General features: G+C 40.8%; 1 protein-coding gene across 6 annotated transcripts in view; it reads left to right on the top strand.

The window, feature by feature from the left end:
• The window catches only part of ATXN1 (ataxin 1), a 465,758-nt gene that overhangs the window by 88,112 nt on the left and 352,100 nt on the right, over window positions 1–25,546 (top strand). For all 6 annotated transcript variants that reach the window (XM_033216313.1, XM_033216310.1, XM_033216309.1 and 3 more), the window contains one exon: window positions 15,380–15,505. The gene's annotated coding sequence lies outside the window, so the exon portion shown is untranslated. The remainder of the gene's footprint in view (window positions 1–15,379; window positions 15,506–25,546) is intronic.

The raw sequence follows: 25,546 nt of genomic DNA, 5'->3' as shown, positions 1-25,546 counted from the left end.
AAACTACCCGGGCCATATCCCATTTGTGCCAAATGAATATTTGGGATTCTGTCTTTATGTGTTTGGTAAAGCTGGAAAGTATGTGGGTGGCTGGGCCATGGCCTTTGTGTTAGAGGTGACCTGAGTGTTTATTTTCGTTTTTTCAGAACACCTGTGTTAGTTTTCCATTGCTGCTGTAACAACTTATCACAAACTTCCTGGCTTAAAGCAACATTGTTTTTATCTGACAGTTCTGCAGGTCAGAAATCCAACACAGGTCTCACCGGGCTGAAATCAAAGTGTCAGCCAGGCTGCATTCTCTACAGGGACTCTAGAGGAGAATTCTTATCCTTGCCTTTTCCATTTTTTTTCTTTATTTCCTTCCTTCCTTCCTTCCTTCCTTCCTTCCTTCCTTCCTTCCTTCCTCCCTCCCTCCCTCCCTCCCTCCTTTCCTTCCTTCCTTCCTTCCTTCCTTCCTCCTTCCTTCCTTCTTTCCTCCCTCCCTCCTTCCTTCCTTCCTTCCTTCCTTCCTTCCTTCCTTCCTTCCTTCTTTCCTCCCTCCCTCCCTCCCTCCCTCCCTCCCTTCCTTCCTTCCTTCTTCTTTTTTTTTTTTAGACAGAGTCTCATTCTGTCGCCCAGGCTGGAGTGCAGTGGCACCATATTGGCTCACTGCCACCTTTGTTTCCAGGGTTCGAGCAATTCTCCTGCCTCAGCCTCCCAAGTAGCTGGGATTATAGGCGCCTACTACCATACCCGGCTAATTTTTAAATATTTTTAGTAGAGACGGGATTTCACCATGTTGGCCAGGTTGGTCTCAAACTTCTGACCTCAGGTGATCCACCTGCCTCGGCCTCCCAAAGTGCTGGGATTACAGGCGTGAGCCACCGCGCCCGGCCCACCTTTTCCATTTTCTAGAGGCCATTGTATTCCTTGGTTGCTGGCCCCTTCCCTTATCTTCAAAGCCAACAATGTTGCGTCTCCCTGTGTTTTGTTTCCACAGTTGAATCTTCCGCTGACACTTCTTCCTCCTCCTCTAACTTTTAAACATCCTTGTGATTACGTTGGGCCCACCTGTATCATCTCCTGATCTCCAGATCCTTCATGTCATCACATCTGTGCAACCCCCTTTACCACGTATTCACAGACTGATTCTGGGGATTAGGATGTGGGTGTCTTTGAAGGTCCATTGTTCTGCCTACCACAGACTCCAAGGCATTTACTAAAGCCACATTTTGCTGACTTGAGCTAGATAGAGCAAAAGAAGTGTTATAAAAATGGGTTTTTAAAAAAGCCTTTTTTTTTTTCCAGTGGTATAATCTTAGTGTTTTAGAAGTTGTTTTTCTTTTAATGCCCTATGACACAGAAAGCATTTGGAGGATGTTGAAAAGTAATTGTTTAAATTAGCAAAGACACATTTCAGTAAGGGAGAAAACAAGAGGGAAACGTGGGGAGGAAACTCTAGACCAGAGGCCCTAAGACTTGAATGTGCAACTTTGTTCTGTTGAAAATTCAGATTGCTGGGCCTTAAAGTCTGTTAAGTAGGTCGGGGTGGGGCCCAGGAGTTGTACTTTTAATGGGAGCACCCTCCTGCGATGCATTTAACGTAAAAGGTCCTTGGATCACACTTGCAGAAAGACTGCTGTAGAAACTCAAATACCTATTTTAAAACAAAGGTACATTTTAATCATTTAGTTTAAAATGAAATCATTGCACAATACTGATGTTAGAGGTTAAAATAAACATGTACTTAAGTTCTTGACATTCTTGTCATTTCAGTTACATGTCAGGAAATGTGATTTGTGTTTTGGCATATTCAAATCCTTGTCATATTCAGCCATATTCATATTCAAAATATATAATGATTTTGACCCTTGATTTTTCTTATTAAGACTGTCATCTTTTCTGGGTGATTAACTCTTGTGTTGATATAAATATGCCTTTGGCTTACTAATGTTCAGTAAGAACTAATGACTCTTGGGAATGTTAATAGACTCTGTAGTCCCTTTTTAATCATTTGTAACCAGGCTGTCATTACATGTTTGTTTGGAAGCTTAGAGATAACATTTATGAACTTTGTAACACATAGTAGTAGCTCAATAAATGTTAACTGTAGAAACACATTGACTAGTTTCACTTCAGAAATAGACACTCAGAGTTCAAAATTCCCATCTGCCTAGTTCCTAAGGCCCACTGTCTTACCAGAGTCTTCCCTGATACCTTCTCCTGCATAAAATGGTTCCTCTTTTGGAACTCTATAGCTCTTTTGTACTTCTCTTATTCTGTTACATTACTGCAAAAAAAAAAAAAAAAAAAAAAAGAACGATAGAAAAGAGAAGTGCAAATTGTGTACATGCTTTCCTCCCTGCTGGAATGTAAACTTCTTAAGGGCGTGACACGTAGCAGATACTTCTTACTCCAAACTACCTGGCAGAATTCCTTTGTAAAGAGTCTCCTCAGTAAGCCTGTTGGTGAACTGACCAACATTTGGACAATTATGACATCATCTTACAATTTTTCAGATATTGTTTTTCACTTGTTTAGAAATGTAAAACTTTGCAATGACTTTTATAAAAGCAAATTTGAGAATAGTTATTCACTAAGCTTTTTTATGCTAATGATGTCATGCTATCAAAAATTAGCTAGAGTAAATGGGCTGTAATAAGGATGGTTTGTAATTTAGATTATATGTTCCACATGTAACATCGAAATGAAATATAAAATTGAGTTGTTGGCATGTGGTTGTGGTGAGCAGAAGCAGTTATTATACATTACTTGGTAAAATTCATATTCATATCTTGTCAGTTTACAGTGAGCCAGAGATTAAAAATAACATTTGTTTCTGTTTTAGTAACTGCTTTAAAAATATCCAAAATCATTTTATTTTCTTTAGCCTGACTTCTAGTAGTGTTTTGAATATGTGGCCTTTCAAGCAGTAATGAAATGCATCAATGCGACTTGGCAGTGCCTCACAGGACATGCTTCTAGGATCATATTTAATGATTAAAAGTCAAATTGAGTTTCTAAAAAACTGACCCAAAATACAGATGAGCCAAGTTAACCCAGAAGGAAATCTGAGTAAAATCTTGGTTCTTGGTCCTCTGCATGTATCCTCCACATCTGTTTTCTCCAGATCTCATTTTCCTTGCTTGTTGACAGCACAGAGGAAGATCGCAGAGAGTAATTTACTGGTACCTGTTTCATATCCCCCTTCCTCTTTAGTGATAGTTTGGAAAGTATACTGCAGTCACCATGGTTTTCAGTTTGGAGAGCACAAGGATCAGATCTGTACTTTCTAGAGCCAGCTTTTATGGCGTTCTGGAGAGGTGATTGGAGAACCATGAGAGCAGGCAGACATCTGGGTGAGAGGGCATGAGGTGTGAGTGATGGCAGAGCCAGACTTGCTGGAGAGGCAGAAAGGGAAGGATTCAAGTAGCATAACCAGGAAGTAGAATTGATAGAATTTGGTACCTGCTGACCTGTGGAATAAGGGAGAAGGCAGAGGAGTTGATTCCAGTATTTCTAGGTTGTGCCACTTAGTGATATTGGGGTACCAGAAACAGGCTTAGGGGACCCACAGAAGTGACCGGACCCAGGAGTCCCTTTCAGCACGCACCCTGGTTTCTCTGCTTTGGCTTACTGTTTCTTGGTTGGGGGTTGTGGGGTCGTCAGCTTCAGTGGTGTGATCTGGGGTGACAGGTGCTCATGAGTGAGCACAGGGAGTACAGACATCACCAACGTGAATGTGGAGGTCGGCAACAAGAGTTATTCTAGAACTGACCAATTTAATATATTTTGCTGACTGCTGAGTTCCATTCGGACAAATACCTAATGCATGTGGGGCTTAAAACCTAGATGACTGGTTGATGGGTACAACAAACCACCGTGATACATGTGTACCTATGTAACAAACCTGCATGTTGTGCATATGTATCCCAGAACTTAAAGCAAAAAAAAAAAAAAAAAGAAAGATTGCTCAGTTCAGACTTCTGAGAGCAATGGGAGAGCAGTTTGCTGTTCACCAAATAGGGGCATCAATTCTTGACTGATTAATAGCAGTGATTTAGAAAACTACCTTTCGTAGTAGAGCACACCAAGGGGGTCTGCCAGATGGAAAAAGAGAACAGTGCTTTGTAAACTATAATTAAGTGTTGCCATAAGTAAATACTTAAAATACACTAAAATGGCAACATCAGGAAATATGACTAAGGAGTCAGTGTACGCCACGCCCTTTCCCCCACCTTTGTGGTTGTTGAAAATTTCCACCAAGAGTGATGTATGCAAAAAAGGGTAAGATCAGGGTGTTAGGTTTCAGAGGAAGGCAAAAACTTGTGTGATTCTGTAAATGGAGCTTACAAATGGAAATGCACCATTTAAGGTAGAAAGTCTATCACAGTCATTAGGAATAAGCATTAAAATGATTCTCCTTTCTTAACTTCTGCATGGAAGTTTGATGTGGTGAAGAAACAGTTTGCAGCCATGTTTCTTGAAAATACATGTCTTCAATTACTTGGTTTGTCTGAGAGAAAGGAGGGTTTGGAGGAGAAGGAAATGCCTCATGAGTTTGACATACTATGGGAGGATTGTTGTTATTATTGCTTGATTTATATGGTTTCATTTTATACAAAGTGTACAGCACAATTTCTCAAAGAGTAATTATGACACCAAGAAAATGGAGTGGATTCTGGGCTTCCTGTAGTCTGTCATCCAAATAATAATATTCATTACAAAGATCGTTACCCAGGAGGCCAAGGTGGGAGGATTGCTTGAGACCAGGAGTTCGAGACCAGACTGGGCAACATAGTGAGACCCCCCCCATCTCAAAATAAAATAAAATAAAATAGCTCCGTACCAGTTTGTGGCATTCATATTGAAAACAGAGATATACGAAAAACTTGAACAGGGCATGGAACCGGAGGTAATGGATGTCATTAAGAATGGCTGAGAATTGTTTGCCAAGAGTTAGTATACTATTCTACTTTATTCTATTTCAGTTTGCAGTAGGACCACTGTTGGTGGTACTCTATAGACTCCTGTTCTCTTTAATAATATCTAAAGCTTCTAGTTAAATTACACGGCTAATATCTTGACTCGCAAGACCAAAAGGCAAGATGTTTAAAAATAAAATCAACATTAAAAACATGCCTGTGTTCTTTAGTCCTCATTCAATTAGAGAAAAATGAGAGCAAACATGACATTTTGTGTCCGGCACTATGTGCACTGTCTTGAGAGATTTCTCTAGAAGGTTTTTAAGAACACCTGTCATCTGTTAATAGTTGCAGAAGCCGAGACTCACACAAATGAGGCAACATTACAGGGGATCAGAGAGCGCACAGGTAAGCCCACCTTGATGGGAGTCCTGGCCCAAGGCACTTTGGGGAAAGAGTGAGCTGCAGTGATTATAGAAAGACAGATGTCTTGAGCTGGGCATTGAAAAATGACTAAGAATAATCTAGAAAGTATTCAGTATGTTTTTAACGATCGTGGGTTAGCAGAAGGAAAGCCATCTGAGGTGAGAGAAATAATAAGCAAAGGGGACAGAGGTGGATGGTGAATCAACCGACCCAAGGGAGCTAAGCGTTTAGAAAGCACTTAAAAAGGATAACACTACGTAGCTCCTTGCCTTACCGTGGTGCCTTAGAGATGACTGGCATTTTTGCTGACCTTGTTTCGTAAATGTGTTTTCAGAGGAATAAACGGGATTTGGGCTGGGCTGAGGATACCTTGAATTTTGTTTACAGAACGTCAGTGCTCTGTCCTCATGTCCTTCTAAGAATCAAAAGATTTAACCTCACCGAATCTAGCGTGTGGCTTTTGGGTGAGACTCCTTTTTCCATGTGATAACCAGTCTGCTTTACAGAGGCAAAAGAATCTTACCGATACGTACATGTTTTAGGATGGGCTCTGAGCCAATTCATCAAGCCAACTCCTCACTTTGAAACAAGAAAGTGAAGAGGATGTTTCATGATTGTGGAATACCTGCCAGAGGAAGAATCTACTGAAGTTCAGTCAACTATTAATTGGAAAGGAGGCAGCAGACTGAGGAGGTGGAGAATCTTTGCTCTCAGATGGATGGAGGCTGGAGTCCTCAATCTATCACTTGTGGATACATTATGTAGCTCCTTCACCTCCTTTTCTTTATTAGAAGGAGGGTAATAAAAGTGTCCACTGCCTAGGATGGTTCTAAGGCTTACAGGAGATAATGAAACCCGAGGGCTTGACGTGCGAATGTTAGCTGTTATCATTGCATGTGTCCATTAACACCCAAAGATAACCAGTGTTGTTTAGTAGTTCTTTGGGTACTTTCTTACTAAATAGATAATGATTTATAATTTACCTAGTTACTTTATGAATTGATTTCATGAAAAAGGTCTTTCTGAATCTCTTTCTGTGTACTTTAAAAGTTTATTCCTTTAGTTAAAAGAAATGTTAACTAGATTCTTAAAGTCTAGATTGGAGGAAAGTGTTTGCTAAAGAAAAGTCATGGACATTCACCATTCAAGGTAGAAAGTCTATCACAGTCATTAGGAATAAGCATTAGAGTGATTCTCCTTTCTTAACTTCTGCACAGAAGTTTGATGTAAAGAAACAGTCTGCTCTTAGTCATGTTTCTTGAAACATGGATGGGTGCGGTGGCTCATGCCTGTAATCCCAGCACTTTGGGAGGCCGAGGCGAATGGATCACAAGATCAAGAGAATGAGACCATCCTGGCCAACATGGTGAAACTCCCTCTCTACTAAAAATGCAAAAATTAGCTGGGCGTGGTGGCACGTGCCTGTAATCCCAGCTTCTCGGGAGGCTGAGGCAGGAAAATCGCTGGAACCAGGGAGTTGCAGGTTGCAGTGAGCTGAGATCACACTACTACACTCCAGCCTGGCGACAGAGCGAGATTCCGTCAAAAAAAAAAAAAAAAAAAAGAAAGAAAGAAAAGAGAGAGGAGAGAGAAAGAAAGAAAGAAAGAAAGATCATGTATATATCCAGAAGAAAAGAAATCAGTATATTGAAGAGGTACCTACACTCCCATGTTTGTTGCAGCTATTCATTATAGCCAAGATATGGAATCAACCTAATTCTCCATCAGTGGAGGAATGGATAAAGAAAATATGGTACATATACACAATGGAATATTATTCAACAATACAAAATAATGAAATTCTGTCATTTGCGACAACATGGCTGGAACTGGAAGATGTTATGTTAAGTAAAATAAGCCAGGCACAGAAAGACAAATATCACATATTCTCACTCATATGAGGGAGCTAAGAAACATGATATCATGGAGACAGAGAGTAGAATGATGGTTAGCAGGGGATGGAAAGGGTAGTGAGTAGGGAGGAATAAAGAGAGGTTGGTTAGTGGCTGTAAAAATATAGTTAGATAGTAGGAATAAGAGCTAGTGTTCAGTAGCACAATAGGGCAACAATAGTTAACAATAATTTATTGTATATTTCAAAATAGCTAGAGGAATGAATTTAGACTGTTCCCAACAAAAAGAAATGAAGTGATGGATATCCCAGATACACTGATTTGACTATTACACATTGTATGCTTGTATTAAAACATCACATGTACCCAATAAATATGCACAACTATCATGTACCTATAAAAATAAAATGAAATAAAAAATGCACACTTCTCACAGATTCTTGCCTGGTAGAATCTAAGTAAATACATTTTTCCACCTACAGATAACTCTTCATGGTTTATCTCACGTTATTGACGACATGGGTTAATGTTCTTTTTCAGGTTGTACTCAGTGATCCCCAAGAGGACAAATGGTGGGAATTATGGAAATTGAGGCTGGAAGGAAGCTCAGAGTTCTGTGCTTTTACTTCCAGTAGGGATCTGTGGAGTTCAGAATGTCTGCCTAGTCAGCAGTTCTCACTTTGGGAACCCCCAAGACCTTTTCTGGAGGGACATCTGTAAGATCAAAATTATTTTTATGATAATACTAAGACATTATTTACCTATTCCATTCCCATTCTCTTACATGTGTATAGCGGAGTTTTTCAGAGGCTATATGATGTGTGATGATACTGTGTAATGAAACGTGTCAACTTTTGGAAAATTTGCATAATTAACTGAACTAATTTTCCAAATGACCATTGTATGATGTTACAAAATCATGCATAGCTAAAGATCCATTCAAAGTTCAAAATAGACTAATGAATTTTAATATAAAAGAATACTTAGAGTGTATTTATATGTTTCAGATTCCATGGTGCTGCTCCCCTTTTAGAAACTACCACTTGTTGAGTTTTGGTATAATATAAAAAAGAATATCCACAATTGCTGAAACTATTGGCCAGATCTTCTCCACATACTTCAGCCAAACAACATGCCACAGAAAATTGAATTCAGAGGCAAGAAGAGAATTTAACCATTATCCATTAAGCCAGGCATTAAAGAGAGCTGCAAAAATCTAAATCAATGTCACTCTTTTCACTAACTTTCTTGTTCTGAAAAATGTAATTACTTTTTCATAAAGATGTTATTTCATGTAATATGTAATGGGTATATTAGTATTTCTATTAAATGAACCAATGGATATTTTACATTTTTTCTCAATTTTGCTTCTAATATGGTACAGTAATTGTTAAATATGATCTACCTAATTAAAAGTTCCTTGGGTTCCTCAATCAATGTTAGGAGTGTAGAGCAAACTTTATACTCCTAAAATTTATTGAGGACCCCAAAGAGCTTTTAAGTGTGAGAACCAACAGTGTGAGGACCACTGGCCTAGTGTATTGTTTACAAGGGTGTAGTCTGGTCAGTGTCTACACCCTGTGTCCACTGGTTTTCTTTCTTCTGGAAAAAGTGTTCTGTGGTCAAATATATTTTGGGCCAAGATGTGTGCATTCTCCCCTCTCATAGATTTACAATACACATGAACCTATCAAAGTTCCTCCAAAGTCTTATCCCAACCTTTTAAAAACAAATTATCCCAACCTTTTTTTATCCTCCTTTTAATTGTGGCAGAACATAATGTTCCACAGTGGAATATAACATCCTATGGAACATACTGGCTGGTATATGATATGGGCTACCCTCTTCCCGTTACAAAAAAAATTAAAAGCAAGACATTTTCCTTCAAACCCATACTTTATTTAGAGAGAGGCCTATAAAATTTACTTACTAATCTGATTGACTTTCTTAAAAAAACATACTCTTCATTCATTGTATTATGCCATTTTGCTTATACTCTTTGAAGCTGTTTCTACTTATGTTTCTAAATGCATATGTTTTTTTAAAGCTCTGTTTTAGACATTTTTGTGTGTTAATGAGTGGCATCTGCTCCATGTGTCATAAGACAAAGTAATTTCATCCCCACAAAATTGTCCAAATTGCAGGTTAAGTGGTAGCATCCTAGCTGTTGAGCTGTTACTACTGTTTTTTATTTTTAAATGGCAAAAAATACCTTCGGTGATGCATCACATGCCTTTAATAAAACACAGTCACTTTGGGTAACAGAAAGATTTAGAAATGGCAGTGGGTTTTGTTGTATTTCTTTTTGATTCTTTTTATGATTCTTTCTTTCCAGTTCTTTAGTTTCCATTGGTTGTGGGTACAATCCTAAGAGTCAGACCAAAATAAAGAATATTCCATCAGTATGGATCCAAAACATGTTCCTGGCCAGACTTGATGGGTCCCACCTGTAGTCCCAGCTACTTGGGAGGCTGAGCTGGGAGGACTGCTTGAGTCGAGGAGTTCGAGGCTGCAGTGAGCTATGATCACACCACTACACTCCAGCCTAAGCGACAGAGCAAGACTCTGTCTCTGAATAAATAAATAAATAAAAACAAATTTAAAAAATATGTTCCTGACTGCTGCATGATGAGCATCATCTTCCTAAGACGTGAGATTGATAGTTGCACCATCCAGCACCAGTTTCTTCCCAGCACAGTGCCATTCTAAATGTGTATTGAGGCGGGAGTGCAGAATTTCTTTCTCCTGTATTTCACATGTCCATGTCACAGAAAGAAACATCTTAATTTGTTATAATAATTATAGGACAATAGTCATTGTATTTTATATAAATCAAAAGCTCTTTTTAAAAAATTTGTTGGTCCTGCCGGTTCCTACTGAAACACTTCGTACAGTTTGAATCCTTAGTGGCTGGCTTTCTATTGCCAACTGAAAATTGATTTTCTCCTGTATTAAAAAAAATCTGGCCAGGCACGGTGGCTAATGCCTGTAGTCCTAGTACTTCGGGAGGCCGAGGCGGGTGTATTACCTGAGGTCAGGAGTTCGAGACCAGCCTGGCCAACATGGTGGAACCCCATCTCTACTAAAGATACAAAAATTAGCCAGGCGTGGTGGTGGGTGCCTGTAATCCCAGCTGCTCGGGAGGCTGAGGCAGGAGAATTGCTTGAACCCGGGAGGCAGAACTTGCAGTGAGCCAACATTGCACCACTGCACTCTAGCCTGGGCAACAAGAGCAAAACTCCATCTCAAAAAAAAAAAAAATACAAACAGAAAATACTGTGGCTATCTTATTCAGTATCTCATTCTTTTTCTCACCAATGAGTAGTTTCGCTCTTTCACCCAGGCGAAAGAGAACCCTTTACAATTGCAAAAAGACACTCAGTTTATAGGACTATCACAGCATTGGCAACTGGTGCTGGAAATTCTCTAATAGTTAAATGACCCAGATTAACCAGACTGAAATGGAAGAACCATACTGAGGTTGCTCTTCAAACAGCAAGAGGCTACCTTTCTGTCTTCTTTGATAACTGAATATAGTTTATGATATCCTTAAGGTATCAAAGATGTGAGAATTGTAGAGCTATGTGGCAGGTTAAGAAGCCTGATGAATGGCCGGGTGTGGTGGCCCATGCCTGTAATCCCAGCACTTTTGGGAGGCCGAGACCAGCGGATCACCTGAGGTCAGGAGTTCAAGACCAGCCTGGCCAACATGGTGAAATCCTGTCTCTACTAAAAATACAAAAAATTAGCTGGGCATGGTGGCATGTGCCTGCAATCCCAGCTACTTGGGAGGCTGAGGCAGGAGAATTGCTTGAACCTGAGAGGCAGAGGTTGCAGTGAGCCGAGACTGCACCATTGCACTCCAGCCTGGGCAACAAAAGCAAAACTCTATCTCGAAAAAAAAAAAAGTTTGATGAAGATGCAGATGGTTTGTTGCTTGTGCAAGTTATGTGATTTTAGCACTTTCTACAGTGGAAAGTCAAATTTGAGGCATGCACACCTAAAGTAGGAAAAATGGTTCTAAGAGGGGTAGTGTGATGCAGGGATTAAGAACCTGGTTTCTGGAGTCAGATGGCCTGAGTTTGAGTCCCACCTCTACCACGGATGTGTGCTGTTGAACAAGTGATTTAACTTCTTTGGGACTCAGTTTCTCCAACTGTAAAAGTCATGTAAAGTTCCCAGAAGAGTGTTTCATACATTGTAACTGTATTAGTTATCTACTGCTATGTAAGTCATTACTCCAAATCTTAGTGGCTTGAAACAACAAGTGTTTATCATCTCTCAGTTTTTCTGAGTGTGAATCCCTGCACATAATAGCTGGGTGTCTCTAGCTCTAAGTCTTTCATGAGGTTGTAGTCAAGCTGTTAACCTGGGCTGAAGTCTCATCTGAAGGATGGGGTGGGGACAGTAAGGATCTGCTTCCAAATCCACTCACATAGATGCTAGCAGGCCTCAGTTATATGCCATGTGGGCCCTTCCACAGGACTGCATCACAGCCTGGCAGTCAGCCTCCCCGAGGTGAGTAATCCAGAAGAGGATGTAAGATCCCAAGATGGAAGCCACCATCTTCATGTAACCCAGTCTTGGAAATGATCTCCCATGACCTTTGCCACAGTCTGTTTGCTAGAAGTGAGTCAATAAATCCAGTCCACATTCAAGTTAAGAAGGCTTTGCAAAGGCATGAATTCCAAGAGGTGGGGTCACTGGAAGCCATCCTGTAGGCTGCTTGTAACAGTAACTTGTGCTTTAATTTATATCCCCTTATGGTCTATTCCTGACAATCAGACCGAATGAGCCCTTAAAACATAAGGCAGATCATGATACTACTGCATTAAAAATTATCTCTGGTCTTCCCATTTTACTTAAAAGTCAACATCTTCACAATAACCTACAAGGCCTTTCATGCTTATAAAATTATTTTTCTATATAATTCTATATAAAATTCTATATATATTTCTATATATTATGTATTTTGTAAAATAGCATATATGTATAATAAATGCTATATATGTGTATCTGTATAAACACATGTTTATATGTTTAGTTATATATCTAGAATTTATTTTCCATATGGTGTAAGATAGAGATCTCTTTCCAAATGAAGAGCCAGGTTTCTCAGCACTATTTATTGATTACAATACCCTTTTCCTGGGCCGGGCGTGGTGGCTCACATCTGTAATCCCAGCATTTTGGGAGGCCGAAGAGGGTGAATCATGAGGTCAGGAGTTCAAGACCAGCCTGGCCAACATGGTGAAATCCCGTCTTTACTAAAAATGCAAAAATTAGCCGGGTGTGGTGGTGGGCGCCTATAATCCTAGCTACTGGGGAGGCTGAGGCAGGAGAATTGCTTGAAACCAGAAGGCAGAGGTTGCAGTGAGCTGAGATTGTGCCACTGCACTCCAGCCTGGCTGAAAGAGCGAAACTCTGTCTCAAAAAAAAAAAAAAAGACAAAACTTTTTTCCCTGAGTTGATATTCTACTGAGAACCTGTTTGTCTCTTCCTATGTAAAAACAAATTATAATTGAGAATTAATTATGGTGAACATTTAATAAGTTCCTTTATTTGACAGATTAGGAACTAATTTTATTTAAAAGGCCGTGACTTACATTTAAAAGTCCAGTTAGCTACAACACTAAGACTAAAAAGTAAATTTCATGACTCCTAGGTCACTGTTTCTAGCTTGTTGATATCCCATACTTTGCTGCTGCTGCTGTCGCTTATAACTGTTCGGAAAATTTTCACCAAAATGCCTGTCAAATTGGAAAACCCTCTGGAGTGAGATCCTTTTTAAAATATAGCCAACTTTCACATATGCAGGCATAACTTCAAATGGTAAACGAGAAGGGATCGGTGACAGAGATTAAACCTGAGCCAGTTTTATTGATTATTATTAATGGTATTGATAAAGAGTTTGCTGAAAGAGGGAAGCATATTGAAATTATTTCTTAAAAAGAGGTATGTAGAATTTTCAGTGGTTTTCTTTTGATAAGAGTTGCCTCATAGCTGTTGTAGCATGTGCAAATGAGGGTCAGCCGTAAATCAGAATGAATCACTTCCAGCTCCTTCACATCCACAGATATAAGTAAGAATGGAAAATATTGTCACTTAGATGAGTCCTTATTTTTTCTTTCTTCTCTATGAATAGTATAAACCTTACTTTTCTGGACACCTGGCTTTGGCAGCTGGTGAAGGTTGCTGCAGTAACAAATAGGGCCATTCTGCCTCTCCCAGATCGATTTTGCTGCAAGACAGTTGAAAATAATATAATCCAGAAATGAATGTATGTCTTACGGCAATTTATTTTCTTATGGCAGAAACAAAACAGAGAGTACTATGAGGAAGTCTCATGCTCCTGGTAGAATTCTTCAAACTAAAACCACATTACATTTCATTAAATGAGTTTATGTCCATTAAGCATCAATGAGCATGAGTGACTGAACCCAGAATGCAGTCAAAGTACATACTAACTTTCTGTATGATTTTAAAGAGAGGTATGTCACCCTCCCTGGGTCAGCAGGTTCCTGTGCAGAAGACATTGGAATGAAATGTCAAGGACCTCTTCCAGTTCTAGAATACCTCGAGATAGGAAGTTGGTAACAAATAAGAGAAATGCAGCAAGATATTTTTAGTTAAAAAGGAAAAGATTGATACAAGCCAGTAACTTGCAGTGGGCTTGTTTAAATCCTCCTCCTCCCTCCAAATTCTGTTTTTACCAAGCCGGTAAACTAAAGACAGTTTGTCGTGCTTTGAACTTCCTGGCTTATGTTGATTTCTATCAATGTGTTACTGTTACACATTTGAGTGGGAGCTGCGTTACATAAAACTAATAAAATCCTTACAACCCCATTTTCTGTGGGTATTGATAGCATCAAAAAAATAAAAAAAAGACTTTTGCCGCTTCTTCCAACTGGATGGAAAATTGAATGGCGTTAACTCAACTCACTTGTTTAAACATTAACTGAGAGACACTTTCTCCTCCTCCTCAAAAGTTTTTAGTGTTCACAGGAATTTAACCACAGGTAGACACAACTCCCCAAACGTCCTGGAAAAAAGGTTGACTGTTCCATAAAGTAATAGTTACATAAGGCTTTCAAGGAATTAGTTATTCACACAGTAAGCTTCTGAGGCATATGAGCATATCCTCTTTCTTACAAATTGATCACTTGATGCAATCTTTGATGATCACCCCGGGACCTTCGGAGATTATTATTATAGAGTTTAGAGTTACAAGTATGATGTGGCCACCATACTCAGGGAACTGGATGACAGTCGGCCAATGGGTTTACAACACAGATGAGTATGAGCTCATAAAAGGCTAAAAAAGGAGGCAGACATCTTTGGAAGACTGTTTCTAGGCTCTCAAATGGCCATTGTCAAAAAACAAACGGTGGGGTGGATTTGACTAAGCATCAGAAGATGCTTAAACAACAGCCTGGGACGAGCGAGCGTTAAAAGCTCACAAGGCAGAAAGGAACTTTTCAGAGTGACTTTGTCAGATGAGGTTCTAATGTGTAGGCTTTATCAGCTGCTCCGAGTGGGGGTAAAGAGGCATGCATATTTTAAACATTCATTTCATATTCAGTGTGTAAAGTAACTACTGCTTTTCAACTTGGGTGGAGAAAGTTTTTATCAGTTTATTAAGAATCACACAAGGGAAACCTATCCATTACCTACTTATAGGGCAAAATGGAAAATGTTCTCTCTCTTACGCTTTACCATTTTTGTTCCATCTTAATAGCTCTTTATTTAAAAAGTATTCACAGCAGTTGGTCAGTCTGAGTCTTTCATTTGGAACAAACTTTTCTCACTTTCTGCCCTTGATACTGCACATCAGTCTTTTAATCACTTAAATGTCATGAATTTTTCTTGATTCACATCTTTCAATCGGTAAACTTGAAATTTTGCAAGTGCATTCCCACTGGGTGTAGATCCTGATTTCAAGATCTGCTACCTTCCCCAGTGTCGTGCTTGTTTTTTTTTTTTTTTTCTTTCGTCCTTCCCACACCCCACCTGCAGTATTTTAGGGCGCCTTATGCAGATAAGACGTGAGATGGCTTCATCCTAATAATTAACATGCTTGTTTGAGGTTATGAAATCTACATTTGAGAAAGGCCAGGGATTTCCCCCTGAATATCCACTAACTGCTTGAAGTGGCATTTTCATTCTGACTTGGTGTTTTGTTTTGTTTGACTGCAGCATACTGGAGCATAGTGAAAGAGTCTATTTTGAAGCTTCAAACGTAGTGCTGCTGCAGACCAGGAACAAGACAGAAAGAGTGGATTTCAGCCTGCACGGATGCTCTTGAAACACACATTGTTTTTGGTAAGTCATCCAAAGGACTTGACATCTTTTAGCTTTAAATGTCATCGGGCATCACTTCATTGGTGTACCAGAACTTCTTCTTCAAGTGCATTGCTGTATCTCTACATCCCAAACAACAGGACATTTGAGAAAATGTTGTCCTCGTCAGAGTGCTGAGAGAGCAACCACATTTACTTAGTGTGTTTGTTACTGAAACTTGCAGAATAGTGTGATCTGAATAGAATGCATTTGTGGTTAGAAAAAAGAACAGAAGCAAAAACAAAGCAAACCCAAACAACTAAACACACAAACAGCAAACAAACTACATCCACCAGATACTCCATTTTAGCTGAAAGCATAAGGGATTAATCGCACGAGAGCAAGTAGATTCAATTTAATAGCAAGTTTTTTGCCTCTGTGATCAAATACGGTCTTGTGTCACATAATGAAGTTTCAGTCAATGACAGATCACACATACTACTGTGGTCCCATAAGATTATAATACTTTCTTTTTGTTGTACCTTTTCTATGTTTAGATGTGTTTAGAGGCACAAATACCTACCATTGTATTACAGTCGCCTACAGTATTCACTACAGTAGCATGCTGTCTCGGTTTGTAGCCTAGGAGTAATAAGCTATACCGTATAGCCCAGGCGTGTAGTAGGCTGTACCATCCAGGCCTGTGTAAGTACTCTGTGATGCTGCACAGTGACAAAGTCACCTAACAGTGCATTTCTCAGAGCATATCCCTGTCATTAAACGATGCATGACTATTGTGATGGGCAAGGTAAAAGATGATGGGGATTTCCAAGTCCTGTTCAGCAAACATTTACTGAGTAACTTTTAGCTATACATGGGCCCTTGAATGACAGTCTCAGTCTGGGAGTTGGAATTCAAACACTCTGAACTATAAATAAATGATAAAAACATTCCAGACCATACACCAAAATAATGTGGACTTCCAGGGATTTTTTTTATCAACCCCATTCATGATATTACCTGAAAGCAGAGTCCTCAAATTGAAGCCTAGGTCTGCCCCACCTGTCTTGGTCACCTTGGAGAACTTACTCATCATCTTTGAATGACTCACCTTTAAAAATGTATGTGCCGGCCGGGCGCGGTGGCTCAAGCCTGTAATCTCAGCACTTTGGGAGGCCGAGACGGGTGGATCACGAGGTCAGGAGATCGAGACCATCCTGGCTAACATGGTGAAACCCCGTCTCTACTAAAAAAATACAAAAAATTAGCCGGGCGAGATGGCGGGCACCTGTAGTCCCAGCTACTCGGGAGGCTGAGGCAGGAGAATGGCGTAAACCCGGGGAGGCGGAGCTTGCAGTGAGCCGAGATCTGGCCACTGCACTCCAGCCTGGGTGACAGAGCGAGACTCCGTCTCAAAAAAAAAAAAAAAAAAAAAAAAAAAGTATGTGCCTAGGCCACGCATGGTGGCTCACACCTGTAATCTCAGCACTTTGGGAGGCCGAGGTGGGCGGATCACGAGGTCAGGAGATCGAGACCATCCAGGTGAACACAGTGAAACCCCGTCTCTACTAAAAATACAAAAAAATTAGCTGGGCGTGGTGGTGGGCGCCTGTAGTCCCAGCTGCTCGGGAGGCTGAGGCAGGAGAATGGCGTGAGCCTGGGAGGCAGAGGTTGCAGTGAGCTGAGATTGCGCCACTGCACTCCAGCCTGGGCAACAGAGCGAGACTCCATCTCAAAAGAAAAAAAAAAATGTATGTGCCTAAATGATCTCCAAGGTCTCTTGCAAATTTATAATTCAGTTCCCTCTAGTGCAATGAATTAAATAATTATCCACTTCAGTTCTTGCCCAACAGAATTTCTGTGTGGGCGTGGCAGGTCGCTTGCAGAGGGGCTCATTGTATCAACCAGTGTGGAGGAAAGGAGCCAGGTCCTCAGGTGGTCCTCCTGGCCCCATTTGCCCATTTGACAGCCAACCCTTTGGTCAAACAGGACTGTCAGCATCTACAGTAAATAATTTTTATTTTTTTTTTGAGATGGAGTCTTGCTCTGTCACCAGGCTGGAGTGCAGTGGCGCAATCTCAGCTCACTGCAACCTCCACCTCCCGGGTTCAAGCGATTCTCCTGCCTCAGTCCCCTGAGTAGCTGGGACTACAGGTGTGCACCACCATGCCCAGCTAATTTTTGTGTTTTTGGTAGAGATGGGGTTTCACCATATTGGCCAGCATGGTCTCATCTCCCGACCTCAGGTGATCTGCCTGCCTCAGCCTCCCAAAGTGCTGGGATTACAGATGTGAACCATTGCACCTGGCCTGCAGTAAATAATTTATTCCCTTGTAACATTTTAAAAAATATGGCACAGTGCTTTATGAACATATTCATTTTTATTTATTTATTTTAATTTTTATTGTTATTTATTTATTTATTTATTTGAGACAGGGTCTCTTTCTCTTTGTTGCCCAGGCTGGACTGCAGTGGTGCAATGATAGCTTGTTCTGGGACTATATGAGACTGGGACTATCCCGGCTCTCATTCATAAAGTCTTCACTGAAGTTTTAGGACTTTGCTGACTGGTCTCTCTTTATGAACTTCTATCACATTTGGGGCCTGCATCATATAAAATGCACTGCTATGCGTTGCTATGTGGGTGTTTGTTATCACCTCATCAGGGGTACACACAGCTTCAGGGCGGGAATCAGATCATCACAGACCAGTAGCTGAGACTACAGGAGTGCGCCACCATGCCTGGCTAATTTTTCAATTTTTTGTAGATACAAGGTCTTGCTATGTTGTCCAGACTGGTCTGGACTCCTGGGCTCCAGCAATCATCCTGCCTCGGCCTTTCAAAGTGCTGGGATTACAGGCATGCGCCAGTGTGCCTGGCCTAAGTATTATATCCAAATAAGCGAGATAGGCCTCTTTTGAATTACTGTCCTTTGTTTTTCTTTAGGGGATCTGACTTTTTCCTTCTCTGTGCTTGCTGTCATTGCATTACTGGTTATCTGCCAGCCCGTTAACCCTGTGGATCCCCACACTTTGTTTGACATTGAATAGCATTTATTCTTGTTCTTCATACTAAACATCCCCTTTCTGAAGCAGCGCTTCAGAAATGATGCTCAGATGTCACTCTTGTTAGCAGCTGGCTTTCTGCCTCCAAGTGGTGCATTACTGGGGTTTCATAACAGCATTTTTTCTCTTACAAATATTAAATTATGAAGTGCAGGAAACCACATGAATGTGGTAGAAAGCAAATGCAAACACAGTGTTATCTGGAAGTGCCAGTTTTGTGATTCTCCTGGTGACAGTATCCTTCCTGTAATCAACATAGGAAGCCTCTTTACCTGTTTGCTGGTGGTTTTCTATCCTGTATCTTCATCTCCATTTATGCTGTTTGCCATGGCCACCTTGTCATGCTGAACCAGAAGGTTTGATTAAGACAGTTGCTTGGGGACTGTCTCTATCAAAGTTCTACCAAAGACACAAATCCTGGCTGTCACTCACAGTCTTTCCTGAATCCTCAGGACTTCACTGACTGGTCTCTCTCTCTCTCTTTTTTTTTTTCTTTTTTTGAGACCGAGTCTTACCTGTTGCCAGGCTAGAGTGCAGTGGCAATCTCAACTCACTGCAACCTCCACCTCCCAGGTTCAAGCGATTCTCCTGCCTCAGCCTCCCAAGTAGCTGGGATTACAGGCATGCGCCCCCATGCCCAGCTAATTTTTGCATTTTTAGTAGAGACAGGGTTTCACCATGTTGGCCAGGATGATCTTGATCTCTTGATCTCGCGATCCACCTGCCTCGGCCTCCCAAATTGCTGAGATTACAGGCGTGAGCCACCGTGCCCAGCTCTGAGCGGTCTCTCTTTATGAACTTCTATCACATTTAGGGTCTACATCTTATAAAATGTACTGCTGTGCATTACTCTGTGAGTGTTTGCCATCAGCACAATTGCACATGGGTTGCACATGGCTTCAGGGCAGGAATCAAATCACAGACCAGTGCTTCCCAAGGGTGGTCTAATCCCAGTACCTCCTGCTTCTGAATCACTTGGATGTGTTTATTAAAGTTGCAGATTCAGCAACACCAGGCTTACGAAGCAGAAGTTCTGGGGATGTAGAACCCAGGAAACTCACCTTAGTTAACTTTTGCATACTAAGGTTTGAGAATAACTGTCTGAAAATAATTGTGCATCCTCCTCTTTGCCTCCTCTCCCACAGCAAAGGGTGCAGGTCTGAGCCTATGGTAGGTGTCCGGGAAATCTTTGCTTGTTGATCTAAGCAACATCAAGCCATAAGAGTTGCATTCCCTCTTCAGTTGCCCAGACTTTTCAGGATGTGAGGTCAGCGTATTCTTTGAACCTTTAGAAACCCACTTTCTTCTGAATACATAAAGTGTTCCCCTAGGGCAGAGGCTCTTTTGGAAATCTTTTCTTGTCTCTTTATCTTTTTTAATCACTGACTCTGTTGGTGGTAATGACAGGAGCCCCTCTCTAAGATTGGGATAGTGGGGATGTCAGCTTTGAGGAGCTGGGCTGGAGCAGTAGGCTGGGAGAAAGATCTGAGGGTGGGAACAGGACTGTGCTAAACTAGAAGCTTTATCCTTGGCTCCCAAAGCCACACCTGCTGCCCTTGGCAGTTTATTCTGAGTGGTATTTCTTTCAGCTGTTAGGCCTCGCAGGTTGTCAGTTTTGGTTGCAGAAGAGTGGTCCCGCTGCTGAAAAGGATCAAGTTGAGCTCTAGTGGACGCACATCAAAGCACCCACAGTGCACAGTGGTGGATTCAGGATTTGAATCCAATGTTAGCAGACTGCGGTGGTGACACTTGGCCCTCTCCTTTCTCCGCCTCTTGTTCCAGCAAGGGCATGCCTAGCCTTGGATGATCCAGGAGAGATTTGCAGGGCGTTGCTGCTTCTGATGCACCTCCTGAATGCCCTTGCTGGTGGCTCCAGCCCTGGTAGATGGAATCCAAACAGAAGAACTCATAGAAGCTTAGCTAACCTAGAAAGGAACCAGTGTGGCCATCAGGACATTTATTAGCTGTTAACCTAACTACTACCAAATGCATTAACAAATTTTTTTGACAACTTTTTTTCTTTTTTTGGCGGGGGGCTGTTGCTTAGTTCACAGTTTTGCCTGGAGAAGTTGTGGCAATCCTGAATTCAGTTTGTGTGAAAAAGCAAGCATCTTCAAGCACACTGTTGGAGAAGTATCTTCTCTCAGGTCTCTATTCAGTTTTGACTAGAGGAGGTTTGGCGAGCAGAAAGGTATTACCTAGTGGATTCTTCTCAAATTCTCATCTAAGTGAAGGAAAAAAGCCCAAGTTGCTGAAGCAATGTTAAGGGCACATTAGGGTTTTAATATGTGCTTCATGGAGCCTTACTAGATTTCCCTCTGCGTAGTTCTTTCCATCTGATGGGAGTGGGGCTGTTTTTGGGTTGCAGAAGGCAAGAGCCAGGTTGTCAGCTACAGAAGAGAAAGGTGCACTTGTCTGCATAATTGACTTTGAGCCTTTGTTTAAAAGGATGTCAGGTGGAGGAGTAATGAGGGACAGGATTTTAAAAAAATTATACAGTATAGGATTTTAGCAAAATGCCGGATGCTGGCACTTCTGTTTTGGAGGTCTTTAGTGGTGAATGTACTGTTTCCTTGCAAGTAGCCATCCATGGTAGGAAAACAGAAAAAATTGATTCTAAAAGAGCATTTGTCTAGTTGGAAACTGTGTCACTGGTATCGTTTACCGTAAGGCATCCTTGAGAGGTGCATGATTTCCAAACAACCACCTAAACCACAGGCACTGCTTTTGGAACAGATGTAAATAGGAAAAGCACCAGTCCAGTACCCCCTCTAAAGACCATCGTTAGAAAGCTCTCGCAGTGCTTTCCAGCCTAGAGGAGCATAGTTCCCTTCAGGTACTTAAGCCAGTGTTCTGTAAAGCAACACCCAAAATGCCTTCTGTTAAATGTGTTCTAACACGTTCCTCTTGCTGATGCTATCACACGCTAATAATTGCCCAAGTCCTTCAGAGAAGCTGTGTGGTTTTGTATAGCTGTGAGTAAAACCACACCCATTCAGGAAATGCAGTGTACTTTCTTCTAACAGGCATCATCAAAACAGATGTGGATTTTCATGGTAGGCCAGTCCCCTTCTTTAGTGACAATTTGAGAGCTTTGAAGGGAGGCAATTGCCGTGCATCAAAAGAAATCAGAATTGAACTGGCACTCGTGCACATTGTTGGAGTAAAAAGGAAAAGCAGTGACCTAGAGTTTGTTACCGCACATGCTTTCCCTGAAGGCACCTCCACCATCATGATGTCCTCATCAACTCTGCATACACAATTACTATTTCTATCTCTTTCTCTGAATTAAGCTCAGTGATTTCCAACTTCCTCCCACATGACTCCAGTTGGATATCACATAGGTGTCTTCAACTTGAATCTAAACCTGACTTTGTCATTATCCTACGTTTATGGACTCCAGAGTCACTAGCCCACCATTCGTTGATGCTGGACACCTCCTCTTCCTCTGCTTCATCTCTAGCTCATATGCTGGAGTTTTGCCTCTTCTTTTTCTTTTTTTTTGAGATGGAGTCTCTCTCTGTCACCCAGGCTGAAGTGCAGTGGCACCATCTCAGCTCACTACAACCTCCGCTTCCCAGGTTCAAGGGATTCTCCTGCCTCAGCCTCCTGAGTAGCTGGAATTTACAGGCATGTGCCATCACGCCTGGCTAATTTTCTGTACTTTTAGTAGAGATGGGGTTTCACCATGTTGATCAGGCTGGTCTCAAACTCCGACCTCGTGATCCGCCTGCCTAAGCCTCCCAAAGTGTTGGGATTACAGGCGTGAGCCACCGCCCCTGGCCTGAGTTTCACCTCTTTAATATGATAGTTTACCCATTCTTCTCTACTCCCAGGCCCCCGTTCGGTTGCAGGCCTTCAGCATCACTTGCCCGGACTGCTGCAGCGGCTTCCGAGAGGTCCCTTGCCTAAAGTCTTTTCTTTCTGTGTTCCATTTATTTTACTCTTTTGAGAATTATCTTATGAAAAAAGGGTCTGATTGAATTACTCCTACACTTGAAAATCCTTGGTAGTATGTGGAAATATGGAAAAGTACTCATAATCTAATGTGTTAAAAGAAAAACTTTAGACACATTAAATTTAACAGAGTTTAATTCAGCAAAGAACTCTTTGCAAATCAGGCAGCTCCTCCCTATTCCTCTCCTCCCGAACCAGAATAGATTCAGGGCAACTCTGACATGCTGTTGTGTAGTTGGAGAGGATTTATAGACAGAAAAAGGAAAACAGTGGACAGAAAACAGAAGTGAGGTACAGAAACAGCCAGATTGGTTTCAGCTTGGTGTTTGCCTTATTTGAACAGGGTTTGAACGATTGGCTGCCTGGGATTGGCCAAAACTCAGAGATTGGTACAAGGATAGGTTACAGCCTATTTGCATATCCAGGTAGGTTACAGTTCACTGTGTGCAGAGAAACCTTTAGACTAAACTTAAAATATGGAAGAAGGCAGCTTTCGGCTAAAGCCAACAAATGTTAAGTAGAAAGTTCATATTTCAAAACTGTGCAAACACATTGATTACAAAGCAATGACAAAAATCTATGCCTATCCACAAAGGCTAGAAGTAAATAAAACAAGAATGAAAGTATTTTTAATATTAGGGCAATCCATGTGTGTGTGTGTGTGTGTGTTTAAGTACTCCTTTGGTAGCAAATGAATATGGTGAAGTAAAATGAATAATGGAAAGGATTTTGTTACCTTTCTGCTCCTGATAAGGGAAAATGTGAATTTCACTGCATGGCATCTAAGGCACCTAGGAATTCCTTATCAACTTACCATTTAAATTTCATCTCCCTTGACTCCCATCCCTTCCATCCCTCCATATAACATTTCTTTTCTTCCTGAACATACTGTGTATGTAATAACCATGCACCTGTTCCTATTGTTTCTTCTTGCGTGAGACTCTTGTTCTCTGCCTGGTGAACTCCCACTCATTCGTTGAGGCCTAATTGAAATTCCTGGCCAGGCATGGTGGCTCACATCTGTAATGTCAGCACTTTGAGAGGCTGAGGCAAGAGGATTTCTTAAGCCCAGGAAGTTCAGACTGCACCATTCCACTGCAGCCTGGGCGACAGATAGAAACCCCATCTCAAGGAAAAAAAAAAAAAAGAAAAAGGAAAATATCCTCTTGCTGTGTTACCACTATTATACTGCAATTCTTTGTTCATATAGCTATCTTGGTAAATGATTCATGAGGACAGAAATTGACTTATTTTAAACCTTGTATCCCAAGTGTTAAGCCCATTCCTGCATATAATACGGTTTAATAAATATTTACAAAGGTAAGAAGAAAGGAAAGAGCCCACTTAGAAATACACAAATAATCCTTCAGGTAAGGTTCTTAAAAATGTTTTTGGATAAGCTTAGTACTAATTACTATTTCATAAAAATTATAAAAATAGATGTTTTTGGTTAAACAATTTTTACCGTAATAGTTGAATTCAGCCTCACATCATTTAAACTAAACTACTGGAGTGTATCTTTGGCATTAGAAAATTCTAACATCAGATAGAATTGCTTCAGCTTCACTGTAAGCCATATTTATGAGGTTACTAAAAACTGCTTTTTTAACTGTTTTATGTCATGCATAACCATGTCGGCCAAATCAGAAATCCAAATAAATGACACATCCAGTCCTGGCCACATTTTGTGAATATCTGGTATTTTTTTCTTAAGGGAATTTAAAAAACCAAGACTGAGTAACATTAAAGGGTTGATGTAACATTTTCGATTCTGAAAGGCTACTCCGCTCTAGGAATATACTTGTTACTATTTTTTTTTTTCATTTCTAAGAAGTCTGTTTGGCTAAAATACCAAAAGAGAAAAAAATAACTTGGCTTAAATAAAATGAAAAGTCATCTCCAAAATTAATTTGGCTCCTCAAAAGTTCTTTCCAAAGGAAGGAATAGGATGCTTTTTAATATTACATGTAAGAAACGCCACTAAAAAGAAAATCATCATTTGTACTTGTGACAAGGAATTCAGAATGGAATTTTATGAAGATCAGTGTGTGAGGCATGCTACTCACATCTTTTAAAATAATATTTTGGTATCAGGGAAGATTACTTAATAGTATATATTATTCTATATTATATATGTATGCATAAGTGTATATACATATATAAAATCGAGTTTTTTCCTATTAGTGCTTTCAAGTCAGTAAGTTGTAATAGAGAATTTCAGTTTGAGATTTGTCACCTTTTTTTGCATGATATCCTTGCCCAGCCTTCAGTTTTCTTGTTTATAAAATCATGACAAAAGGTGAACTGTCATTGGATTAGCTAATTAAGAAATTAGTCACCAACATTTATTAATTGATGACTGACTTGGAAACATTAAATATCCAGGTCATTTTTTAGCATTTCATGTAAGTTGATCCCTGTCTGTTGTGCAGAGTAAAGAACCTTGGCTGAATTTTTTTTTTGTCTGTCCTGATCTTGGCATTCATTTAAAAACCTGACCCGGCCGGGCGCGGTGGCTCAAGCCTGTAATCCCAGCACTTTGGGAGGCCGAGACGGGCGGATCACGAGGTCAGGAGATCGAGAGCATCCTGGCTAACATGGTGAAACCCCGTCTCTACTAAAAAAAATACAAAAAACTAGCCGGGCGAGGTGGCGGGCGCCTGTAGTCCCAGCTACTCGGGAGGCTGAGGCAGGAGAATGGCGTAAACCCGGGAGGCGGAGCTTGCAGTGAGCTGAGATCCGGCCACTGCACTCCAGCCTGGGCCACAGAGCGAGACTCCGTCTCAAAAAAAAAAAAAAAAAAAAAAAACCTGACCCTTCAGCTGTTTACAAGATCCATGATGAAATATACCATGGCTAAGGTGAATGTGCAGACTCCCAGTTTCCCTTTAGCCATTCTGCTGCACTAGCCATGGGGTTGCAAACTTTTCTGGTGACTGTCACAGTTCATTCATCAGGAAGTACTGACTATATTTTGTTGCACTTTTGTGAGAGCCAGGGCTCCGAAGCATCCTAAATACCTAGTGACAAAAACTCAGGAAGGCAATTAGACTATGACAC

The sequence above is a fragment of the Trachypithecus francoisi genome, unplaced genomic scaffold, assembly GCF_009764315.1.
Source record: "Trachypithecus francoisi isolate TF-2019V2 unplaced genomic scaffold, Tfra_2.0 Lachesis_group10, whole genome shotgun sequence".
Classification (NCBI taxonomy): Eukaryota; Metazoa; Chordata; class Mammalia; order Primates; family Cercopithecidae; genus Trachypithecus; species Trachypithecus francoisi.
The sequence above is the reverse complement of the archived record's forward strand: the minus strand, read 5'-3'. Positions and strand labels throughout refer to the sequence as shown.